A 12,425-nucleotide genomic window follows, 5' to 3' on the forward strand; every position below is an offset into this window, starting at 1 on the left:
GTGGACCACGGGGGCTGCCCTTCGAAAGAAAATCTAATTTGAATTGATCAGGGGCCTTCTGGTTGGATTAGAATTGTTAGTGGGATTTTAGGTACAATCAGTAAAAGTGCCTCCAAAGAGCTGCAGTCATACATATAGCAATAAAGTAGCAAAATCCTGTAATAAGCAAACTCAAAATTTGGGAGAAGGGGAGTACAAACTAATGGGAACTGTTTGTACTTCTATTTTACACCTTGGATGATATGTTTAAAACCTCGTAATCAGGTCCTTATCAGAATATTGCCTACAATATTTTGTGTGCAACTTTCTAGAGGAGCAGGTGATGAAAATACTTAATTTTTTTTTATAACAATGAGATTCATTATTTAGCATATAAAATTTATCTGATTTATTTTTTTTTCACCCCCAAACCTGGGTTTGGTGGGCTTTTTATTTATTTAGGAGTTAAGAGATTTATTTATTTATTTATTTATTTATTTATTTATTTATTTATAGAGACAGAGAGAGAGAGGCAGACACACAGGCAGAGGGAGAAGCAGGCTCCACGCAGGGAGCCTGACGTGGGACTCGATCCAGGGTCTCCAGGATCACGCCCCGGGCTGCAGGCGATGCTAAACCGCTGCGCCACTGGGGCTGCCCTGTTATCTGATTTAAATGAATGTTTTTAGTTTTGGAACCCAAGTTTTCAAAGTATGTGTGTAATTTTTATATGTGTATAACAAGTCTTTCTACTCAAAAGAGCTCTATACAAATCTTCATAACTTTAGGGAAGGCTGAAGACCTACTGAGCAACCCAAAGTAAAAAGCACTTCTGGATGAGAACTAATGATAAATATTCTTAGCCCTATGAGCTGTAAGCTAATGGGCCCTATAGGAAACTTGTACCTCTAAAGTAAAGATGTACAAATTTAAAGATTGCTATGATTTAGGTATATTAATTAAGAAAATGAGGGCACCTGGATGGCTCAGTGGTTGAGCTTCTTTCTACCTTTGGCTCAGGTCCTGGTATTGAGGGAGGGAGCAGGGAGCCTGCTTCTCAACTTCAGCCTATGTCTCCGCCTCTCCTGTGTCTCTCATGAATAAATAAGTAAAATCTTAAAAAAGAAAATGAGATACCAGAAGAGCATTAGTTAAATGAGATTAAGCTGTGCCTTACGGAGTAAGGTACCGTTATTTTCCTGGTGTTTTCTGATTCTCTCAGTAGAATAAATGTTGACTTAGAATATAAAGAATTGTGCTACTACCATAGCCATGTTCTAGGGAGTTGACATCAACAGAGAGATTAGTTAATAGTTCCTGGGCTTTCAGGGGCACTATACAAAGTCCAAAAAATTTCTTAGGGCTACTTTTGTGGACTATATATGCTACTTAATATTGTTGGAGAATTTTATTTTTTTCTCCTTCCTCTTTCCCCTTATCCTTTGGCTGTAGGTTTTTTGAAGTGAACATATATATATTTTTTTATTTCTTCAATTCAGTGAACTAAATTTATTGCATTTGTTTCTAATCTCTTGTCATCCTTTGAAATTTTAGTATCAATGATTTTTAATTCTTAATTTCCAAAAGTGGTATTTAATTCTTTCCCAATTTTCCTGGTGAATTTTTAAATAATATCTTCTCATTTTCCTATTTTTTTTTGGTGTGTGAAATCTTGTTAAACATTTCACACGTAGTTATTTTATATCTTATATTTGTTATGTTAACTCCTCCTGGCAACCTGTTTCCTTGTATATTTTGTGATTTTTTTCTTTGAGCTCATATTTTATTAAAAATAACATTCCTTCAACATCCGTATAACTACGATTTTATTTCCTCTTTTGGTAGCATGAAAAAAGTTTTCTTTTTTATATTTAATACCTAATTTAATCAGCCAAGTATTCTACTGTCCTTACCTGTTGTACCTCACTCCTGAATTTACCTTTCCTTTTGCTAAGATGTATATCTTTAGTAATCTTTCCCTGAAAGTATGTTTTATACATTACTTTCCTTTTTTAGCAAATAAAGAATTCTTGGTTAGTAGGTTCCCCCCACTCCCTTCCTATTAGTACCCTCAAGATAATTCATTGTATTATGAAACTTGGATCTCTGAGAAGTCTGATTTCTACCTAGTTGTTAGGCCTTTGTATGTAATTCTTCTCTTTATAGCAGTTTTTTAAATGATTACTTTTCTCTATTCTGTCACTACTATTTACTGTGCGACTTTGCGCGAGTTCTAAACAGAGATAAGGAGATAGTATCTGTAATATAATAGGGGTTGTAGCAATGATTATGTTAATATATGTAAAATATATGCAGGACAGAGCCCTGTTTTTTGAGTGTGGCATATTAGTATTTGTTCCCCTGTACTTGACAGCCCTGAACACAATCCCATGTGCCTAGGTATGTGTATGTTGGGCTATATGGAGGTACTCTTTGAAATACATTGTGGATCTAAATATGCATATCTTTCTTCAATTCTAGAAAATTCTTTGACCTTTATATTGTCCTTTTTTTCTGAAGATTATATTTTTAGGTAATCTCAATGCCCAGCATGGGATTTGAACATACAACCCTGAGATCAAGAGTTGCATGCTCTACCCACTTAGCCAGTCAGGCGCCCCTTTATTTTTGAATATTGTTTTACCAGTATTCCTCTTTAATTTCTGTGTTATTTTCTAGGCATTTCCTAAGTATCATTTTTCAATTTACAAACTTAACTCCTTGACTTTATAAAGCTAGAGTTATTTTTATTCCTCAATGAATATTTTTCTCCTTTTCAGGTTCTCTCTCTCTAATAGCCACCTATTCTGGTTTGATTTCTCATGTTTAAAATTTTTTCCTCTTCATGTCTATTGTTTTGTTTTTTTTTAACTTTGGAAGGATCCTAAACACACATTTTAAGTTATTTTCAGATTGTTATTTTTCCTTCTAGTTTGAATTCCTACAATTGTTGATGCTGTTGGCTGTCTATCATAGTTTTTTTTCCTCATGTGTTTTGGAGTTTGGTTTTGTGTTCTCATATCAAATGGAAGTTTTTTGTTTTGTTTTCTTTGTTTTCACCCTTCTTATCCAGTGTTTTTGCATGTGCCAACATCTTGGCCCTGGGGTGCCTAGTCTGAAACCATGTCTTATATTGGAGGTGTGGTTTCTGATTCTTGATAACATCAGAATCAGGCTTATCTCTCCAAGAAAAGACAGACTAAAAGAAGAGCTATACTTCTACTCACTGGGCACCTAACTTCATCTCAACTATAGCTCCAGGTTATGGTTAGTAGTTTTTTTTCAGCTCCTTTTATAGGCAACAGAGCCCTTCAACCCCAGGCATGAGTTTCAGGGAGCTTGAGTACTATCCCAGCCTTGCACCAGGCATTTTTAATCTCTGTTACTACTCATATAGGATGTAGACTCTTGTCCATCTCTGTTAGTTGAACCCGGGAGGCACATGGTTTCAGCTTCACAAAAAGCTTTGTATTACAAGAGTTTATCTTTAGCAGGTGGCTTGATCTTCTTAAAGATTTATTTATTTATTCATGAGAGCGAGAGAGAGAGGCAGAAACATAGGCAGAGGGATAAGCAGGCTCCTTGCAGGGAGCCCTACGTGGACTCGATCCCTGGACCCGGGATCACGCCCTGAGCCAAAGGCAGACACTCAACCGCTGAACCACCCCGCGTCCCTAGTCCTTTTGTTTTAAAGTACTTTTGGAATAGAAGGGCACTTCAGAGTGTGAATATAAAAACCATTTAAGTGGACGTCAATATTTAAAATCAATGTGTGTGGTACATGTCCTTTAGAAAGGTGGCAGTTTACTCTTCTACCTATGAGAAGCATATTTTATTTTACTCCTTAGCCAATACTGGACATTATAATTTTTGATAATAAAAAATAAATTTGCATTTACTGGCTACTGAGATTGGTTATTACTCCATGTATTTATTGTCCATTTGTATTATTTTATAAATTGAAGTGCCTGTTCTTTGTTTCTTTTCCTTTAAAGTGCTCATTTTATTGTCTTATTAAGAGACTTCTGTCTATTTTAGGAATATTAACTTTACCATACATCTTGCAAATACTTATTTACAGATATTTGCCTTTTAAGCTTATGAGTTTGGTTTTATAGTGTAGAAGTCTTATTCCTATGGAATTGCGTTTTGTTCCTTTAGAGTCTTTTTTTGCCCAATGCCAAAAAAAATGTTACACTTAGAAATTCCTTTCCTACCATAAGGTTATAGAAATATTTACCTAGATGTATTTGTATGGTTTTATTATAGTACTTCAAAATTAAATCTTTAATTACCTGGTAATTTTTTTAAGATGTGTGATAGGGAGGGAAGGATTGAAATAGGCCAGTTGTTTTAACACCATTTATTGAATTTTTGTTCTCACAGTTGTCTTTCCAGAGTCTCAATTCTATTATATTGATAAATCCTGTAACGGTAGTCCCTCTTAAATACTATAATTTGAAATTACTTTAATATTAGAAATGGAGAATGCTAATGTTTTTTAGAATGTTTGGCTATTCTCAAACATTTATTCTTTCATATAAATTTTGGGATCATTTCATCAAGGTCTGGGAACAAAAAGGCCCAGTTGTGGTTATACTGGATTTATTGATTAATAAAGGGAGGATAGCCATCTTTGCAATATTGAGTCTTCTTGTCTCAGAAAGAGGAGTGTCTTTTATTCTGAGGCTCTCTTCTTAAAAGTCCTGAATATTTCTTTGGTTATTTATTTAGGTATACTTTTATTGGCATCTTTTTATTTTCTAAGTGGTTATTATTAACAGCTTTCTGTATGTAGTCAGATAACCATACTGAACCTTTTTTCTTAATAATGTTTTAGATTTTGAGTTTCCCATCACACAGTTATTATCTGCAAATAGCAATTTGATCTCTTCTCATAATTTTATGCCTTTTTAAAAAATCTTAACCATATTGATCTCTATTTCTAGACCTCCCTAAGTATTAGGGTAAGAGTAGCAGGTATCCTTGTGTTTGCTTCTTTTCTGGGAATTGTTCTAATCACTATGCTTCCTCTTTGGCTTGAAATATATAGTACCGTATTATGGAATAAATTTTATCAGATGAAGAGATGATCATGTAGTTTTTTTCTCTTTGAACTTTTTAAAAAAGATGACATTAATAGGTTGCTAAATGTTGGCTCATAGTTAAATTCTTAAGATGAGCTCTACTTGGTGATTTGTTCTATATGCTTGTATTTTACTTTGGAGTTTTTGTATCTAAATATTTTTGGACTATAGTTTTATTTTTTGGTACTGTCTTTGCCATTTTTTAATCAGGATTATGGTAAGTTTGAAAAATGAACTGGGAAGCTTTTTTCTCTAGGTAATTTAGGTAATTGGGGCAGTATTATGTTTTTTAAGGCTTGCAAGATCTTGGTTGTGAAATTGTCTGATACACTTATTTTTCATAACTTTATTTTTTTTAAAGATTTTACTTATTTATTCATGAGAGACATAGAAGGCAGAGACATAGGCAGAGGGAGAAGCAGGCTCCCCACAGGGAGCCCAATGTGGGACTCCACCCTAGAACTCCAGGATCACGCCCTGAGCCGAAGGCAGACACTCAACTGCCAAGCCACCTAGGCGTCCCTCATAACTATATTTTGAAAACAATTTAAATTTACAGAAAATTTGAAGAAAGGTAGAGTGAACTTTCGTATTTACCTGAATGACTAATTTTTTTGCCACATTTGTTTTATAAATTTTCTTTTTTCCCTTTGTGCATGTTCTTTTTGCACACACAAATATATATAAGCCAGTGCACAATTGCACATTACACTTTATTGTCATATCTCTGTGGTTTTCTTTAACCTGGAATGGTGGTTCTGCTTTTTTTATTTTGTTTTTCATGAGCTCTAGAGTTCTTTTGAAGGTTAGTTCTTTGGTAACTTTCTCATTTATTTCCAGAGTTACTGGTCTCTGTTTTGTTACTGCTTGAAAAAAATTTGGTAATTTGTTTTTCCAGAACATTGTCTATTTCCTCCACGTTTTCAATTTTATTAGCAAAGAATTGTACAATGTGTTTTATAAAAACAAAACAAAGCACCTATGTCTGAGGCAAGTATAGCTTGTTTGAGTTCTAATTTTGAATAATAGTTTTTCTCAGACTACCTAATGTTTTATCTCTTTTACTCATTTTTCTCTCATGATATCATGTTTACCTTAATTTTTCTTGATATATTCCTTAATGTATTTCTTTCCTTAGGTCTGTGTGTATGCAAGTGGTTGTTCTTTTTACTTTTTCAGTTGAGATTTAGTATACTGATTATCACTTTTTTACTAAGAAAATGAATTTTCCTGAGTAAGGTTTGGTCATATCTTACAAAATCTGATAAAAGGCTTTACTTATCATTATTGTTTCTAAATATTCTGTAATTGTAAAAATATGCAAACTCAATGCAAGGTTGATTAGAAGCTGGAAAGTAATTTCCAGATGTTTGAAGTTTTCTTCTTTCTTTATTGTTACCAACATCTACCGTTTAACATCTACCGTTATTGTTAAAGTCAGATAATATGGTCTGTGTCATTTGTTTTCTTTTTCTTTTTCTTTTTTATGAGGGGAGGGGTACCTGGGATAGGATGGGTGGGAGTATGTTAAGAAACTTTAAAGCTTTTGCTTTCCAATATTCAGTCAAGTTAAATGCGTGCTTTTTAATCAATATTTAAGCATATTTGAACAGAAAATATAGTCTTAATTTTAGCACATAGTATTTTTGAGTTTTGAATTATCTGACATAAAAATATTTAGCTCATAAAATTCATAAGTTAAAATTTTAGAGTACACGCTCCTCAATTTTTTTAAAAAAGTCTTATTTATTGACTTATTCCTTATGCTTTTCTTTCTCTGAAGTTAAAGTCACAACCCTTGACTTTTGTTACACAGTTGACCATTGGACACTATGGAGATTAGGAGCACCATAATTACTTATTCACGAGAGACACAAAGAGAAAGGCAGAGACATAGGCACAGGGAGGAGCAAGCTCCCTGCGGGGAGCCTGATGCAGGAATTGATCCCAGGACCCCCAGATCACGAACTGAGCCAAAGGCAGACACACTCAACCACTGAGCCATCCAGATGCCCCTATATACTATATTCTTAATATTAAAATTAGAGAAAAAATGTTAAGAAAATCATAACGAAGGGAAAATACATTTATAGTAATGTATTGCATTTATTTAAAAAAAAAAGTGACGTATAAGTAAGTGGACCTGTGCTGATCAGACCCATGTTTTTCAGGGGTCAGCTGTACTTGCTTAAGTGTATTCTGCCCATCCCAAAGTCCTATATATCCTATGACATCTCCATTTATTGTATTTCCGGTTTTGATTAATCTCTTGATAGCATTAATCTTTCTTTAAATAGGCTTTTAAAGACTTTATTTGAGAGAGAGTGAATTTGTGCACACTTGCATGCACACACAGGGGCAGAGACAGAGGGAGAAGGAGAGAGAATCCACAGCAGATTTCTCCCCTCAGCATGGAACCTGATGTGGAGCTCCATCCCAGGACTCTGAGATCATGACCTGAGCCAACATCAAAAGTTGGCCATTCAACTGACTAAGCCACCCAGGCGCTCCTGAATGATACTTTTTTAGTGCTGGCATAGTTGATAATAACTTTTCTGTTATCTTCACATATAAATGCCACCTTTGCTGGGTGTGGAATTCTGGGACTATCCTCCTTTACTCTCAACATTTTTAGGCATTACTTCATTATTGCATATTGTGACAAAAGTTTGAGCCCAACCTGATTTTATTTTTGTTTTTATTTTTTATTTTTTTGGACTGTTTCATTTGAGTTCTTGTATTCTTAAAATTTATTATCAAACTATACTTGGTGTTGGTTATTTTCTATTAAAATTACTACTTGATGAACACTTTCAATCATCAATTCAAATTTTCCCTCAGTTTAGGATTAATTTCTTTTTTCTCTGAAGTTTTATTTCTTCTCCATTATTTGATGTTCTTTTTACAGTGTACTAAGTAAATTGTTGGATCTGCATTGTTTGTATCCTTAACCTACTTCTATCTCTTTATTCTTAACTGCATACAGGGTGAGTTTTCTCTTACTTTGAATTTTACCCCTTGCAGATTGTTTTCTATAGGTTCTTTGCTCATTATTGTTTTACATGCCATTTAAAATATTACAATAATTTTTATCTCTTAAATTTCTTTCCTTAGCCCTATTAATACTTTTATACTCCAGTTTCTTATTGTCATACATATTTATTCTCTTACCTACCATTCTAGAGGGCACCATTCCAAAAGTGTTGGCAGGAATGTGTTCACTCTGGAGGCCTTAGGGAAGAATGCAGCATTCCTTGGATTGTAGCCATATATCTCTTGTAATCTTCAAGGCCAGCATCTTCAAATCTCTTCACATCATTTCTCCTCTGTGACAATTCTTGCGTTGCCTCTTTATACGGACACTTCTGATTGCATTTAGGGGCTTCAGTATAATCCAAAATAATCTCCCTATTCCAAGTTTCTTAGTAATCATGCCTGCAAAGACTCTTTCCAAATGAGGTAACATTTATGGGATTGAGACCTGGTACCTTTGAAGCCATTATTCAGCTAATTACAAGTATCATTCTGTTTTGCTTCTCTGAGATGAGGTAGCCACTTCATGAAAAATCAGATTAGAGTAAATCCTTATGGATTGAATGCTGTTACAGTCACAAGCATTGTCCTCTTTATCAAATGATGCAAGCTCACATGCCATGTGGTCAATAAGGAGGAGCAGTAGGAACTCTGGAGAACACATGTTCAGGGGCAGGGGCTAACAATATATGTGAAGATCAAATTCAGGCTACCAGTTTGTAGTCCTAGTTGGTAGCTGTTTTTTTCTTTTTTCATTCTCTGTAGGTTGATTTTTCTGTTGTAAAATAATTTTATCTCACAATCTTTATTTTAGTATCGGGAATAAAAAATTTTTAATGGAATTCATCAGCATGATTTTAGACTGAAATAGTATTTACTAATGCCATTTACCTAGGTATTCTTAGAATTTTAGGCTTCTCACTTCAACATTTCTCAGAACAAGGTAATTGTTCTGAAAATGGTTAATCAAGGTTGTTTATCAATGACAGAGTTAGAAATTAAGCTAAAGGATTTGTCTAAAGTCACATATTGGATGCATCTATAACTTTTAAGTTTAATCTTATAAAAGCTATTTCCATTTATAGACATAAAATGGGTGTCTCCTTAGTAGTAAATTGGATAAGTAGGCAATTTTGCAACTTCTTTTTACTTTATATGTGGGGTTTTGTTTTTTTTAGATGATTTTTAAGAAGCAGGTTATTTAAGAGAAACTAATGACACATCATAGAGATGAACATAGTTTTAAAACACAGTGAGTAGATATTTGCTTGGCTGGATTTCTCATTTAAAAAGTATGAGTGTATACTTTGATCCTTGTGTATCTTAAAATATCATCTGGTTCCCTTTCCTTCATACACATGAATAATAGTTCAGATGCCAGCATAAAGTGAGAAAAGGGCTTAGGTCTAAGCCTTGAATGTCAATATTAATGGCTTAGAAGATGAAGATGGGCCTGCAAAAGGAACAAGAATGGAAAAGCTAAGGGCAGGAGGAAAGTGGAGTGTGTGTAACATCTTGAAAAGCCAGTGGGAAGTTGGAAGAGGGAGTATCGAATGCTGTTGTAAGAGTCAGTGAAATCAGGACTAAAAATGTTCATTGGATTAAGCAATTTGGAGGAGCTCATTTGGTGGAATGGCCGGGCAATAATGTGGAGCATCAACACTTATTTTTAAGAAGTTGAATCACAAAGGGAAGGGAAAGGCAGATGGGTAGCTAGAGAAGAAGGAGTCACATAAAGACCAAGTCTGTTCATATATAAGCATTAGTGGGCAGTGTAGAATAAACATTTGGTAGTAGTAAAGAGTTTATATCCCACAGCCTACTGCACATGACTTGAATTTTGCCATATTATGTACACTGCCACCTATATTGCTAGTTCCATTTTTTTCCCTCTTTCCCCAAGGAGCTCCTAGTCTCTCATATATAGTTTTTTATCCCCCTCTTAATTCCCCCTAGTCTTTAGAATATAATTTCTCTACATTGTTTACATATGTCTATTTTGTTCTCTGTTTAGGGAGCCTGGAGGGGTTCTGTATTAGACTGTGTCCCCATAGGTAAACAGAGAAAGACCTTGTATGGTTTTACTCCTCAGTTTTTTTGCTAAGAGACTGCTCAAACTGTTACTTGAATGATTCTTGTTTTGGGGCTAATATGTTACTTAAGGATCTTAACAGTTGACTATATAGAGCTTTTATGGGGCGGACGGGGGGAGGGGGCAGGATATTTGAGCAGATTAAACCAAATGACAAGGTTTAAGATTTTTTGCTATGATTATGGGATCAATTTTGCTTAATAAAAACCAGTGGATGAACTTTAATGAATGACTTCCTGGCCCAACCTTAGAATTTTTCAATTTAGGAGTTAGTTTGGTTTTCAAAGACAAAAAGTGTTCACTAAATTTTCTGATTATATCAAAGATGAATTCAGTCTTGTGATTGTCATAGTATTTTGTTTTGAAAAGTTCAGATCAACTGATAAGCTAGTGTTGTGGTGAGATCCATCCAGCATGTGCTCAGAGTAGATTTAAGACGAAGCGACTCTAGAATTTCTCTTAGAAACTAGCTTAAGCTTTCATGGGCAAATTGAATCTCCTTGGATTTACTATTTATAGATATATGCCAACTTAATAATTTGACTATATAATTAGTAGTCCACTTCTGGAAGATGACTATGTAAACATAGTATTTATAAGTAAGTAGTTTCTGGTAAGTGTTGTATTTGCATAACCATCTGCTATATTTATGTAGCTATTGTTGGCTGCTTCACTTGGATTCTACAAATTACTCAGAATCCCAGGAGGTAAGATTTCTGAATTGTCTATTTTCACTTTGTGAAAGTCCAACCACAAAATTATTAATTTGTCCTTGATGTATGTAGATTTTTATATTTGCTCTGGATCTGTACCTAAAATTTTATCAGATGGTTGACTTGGTTTGTTACGTATTTACATTTCTAATACATTTTTTGAAAGTTTGGGTTTTGTTTTTAGGAATTTTACCCTGTTTATCTTCAAAGAATTATTTATTTGATAGTTTTATATATATATATATCTGGAAAATAGCTACTGGACTTTTCTGCAAAAGAAAATAATAAGTTCCCTATTAGGTAATATCAGAATCCAGATGTGACTATGTGTGTAGGAATGTAGTAATAATTAGTTTGCTGAGTGCCTTATTTTTGCCTACCTCATTTAAACCTTGAAGCAACATTCAGAGGTAAGTATAAGTATGTTCTTTGTACAGATAAGGAATGCTATATTAGTAGATATCAAGCATCTTAAGTGTATCTCTCTCCTCTCCTTTAGCCTAGCTAAAGGTATTGAGGTACAGAGATGAGGCAAATTGCTTTTGACCTTCAGCATATGACTTAACTTCATGATGGCTCAGTCATCATCTAGCCATTTACCTATCTGGGCATCCCATCTAATCTTTTCTACAGATGCATAGATGCCTAGGTTCCAACCCTATCCTGGAAATTCTGATTTGTTAATTATAATTTTTCGAAAAGTCCACAAATAATTCTTTTGTATATCCATGATCAAGACCATTGTCTTAGTAGTAAATGGTACTTGAATTAGAGTCCTGATTCCTCTAAACTTACCAGTTGAGTAACCTTGGCCAAGTTCTTTTGTCTTACTAAGATTCATCTATAAATTGAAGATATATTATTACCCAATTTAGAGGGTTGTTGAGAATGAATGAATGATTTAGAATTATTCTTAAATATTGTCTGCTCTTAAGATATCATCATTATGTTATCCTTTGTCCAGTCAAAGCACTCACTCTTATCATAATAATGTATACCAACTTGATATCTGGTAATCTAATCATAAAGATTAGATTTTACCCTCATAAAGAATGATGGCTAGTTTTCATTATTTACCTTCATTAGTGGAATTGTACTGGGGGACAGAGGAGTAGGCAGGAGATTGTTTGATCACACCAATCAGCCAAACTTCTCTCTTGTGTATTAGTTTGGCCCTGGTAGGAAAAGAAGGGGGAAAAGGTTACTGGGAAACTATTACCTTCCTAAGGAGTTTTTCTTACCCTTTTTCTCCCAACTTCTTCTCAGAGCTTAGCATCACTAGCATCATCAATCCCTTAGTCTCATAACTGCATCCTGATTTATCTAGGTACTTTTACCTACCCATATTTCCCCTCACCATTTTACCTCCATTAAATTTAATTCTGTCCTTCTTTTAGATTGGTTTGAGTTCAGTTGTGACTTATTTGATGACTTTGATCCCATGTCTCTACATTCCTAGGCTATTACTCAAGTAAAGGTCAACCTAAATTTTAACCAGCTGTCTCTCTGTGTTGTATGGGC

General features: G+C 34.3%; 1 protein-coding gene and 1 long non-coding RNA gene across 11 annotated transcripts in view; one reads left to right on the plus strand and one right to left on the minus strand.

The window, feature by feature from the left end:
- PPM1A (protein phosphatase, Mg2+/Mn2+ dependent 1A) overlaps positions 1-12,425 on the plus strand; it is a 48,250-nt gene that overhangs the window by 17,956 nt on the left and 17,869 nt on the right. Inside the window, exon 2 of one of the 9 annotated variants that reach the window (XM_077909507.1) lies at positions 10,847-10,898. The exons of the other annotated variants lie outside the window; for them this stretch is intronic. The gene's annotated coding sequence lies outside the window, so the exon portion shown is untranslated. The remainder of the gene's footprint in view (positions 1-10,846; positions 10,899-12,425) is intronic. 9 annotated transcript variants of the gene reach the window in all.
- The window catches only part of LOC144320680 (uncharacterized), a 53,260-nt gene that overhangs the window by 17,579 nt on the left and 23,256 nt on the right, over positions 1-12,425 (minus strand). For both annotated transcript variants that reach the window (XR_013386293.1, XR_013386292.1), the window contains exon 4: positions 11,982-12,079. This is a non-coding gene — a long non-coding RNA (uncharacterized LOC144320680). The remainder of the gene's footprint in view (positions 1-11,981; positions 12,080-12,425) is intronic.

This window comes from Canis aureus, chromosome 9, assembly GCF_053574225.1.
Source record: "Canis aureus isolate CA01 chromosome 9, VMU_Caureus_v.1.0, whole genome shotgun sequence".
NCBI lineage: Eukaryota > Metazoa > Chordata > Mammalia > Carnivora > Canidae > Canis > Canis aureus.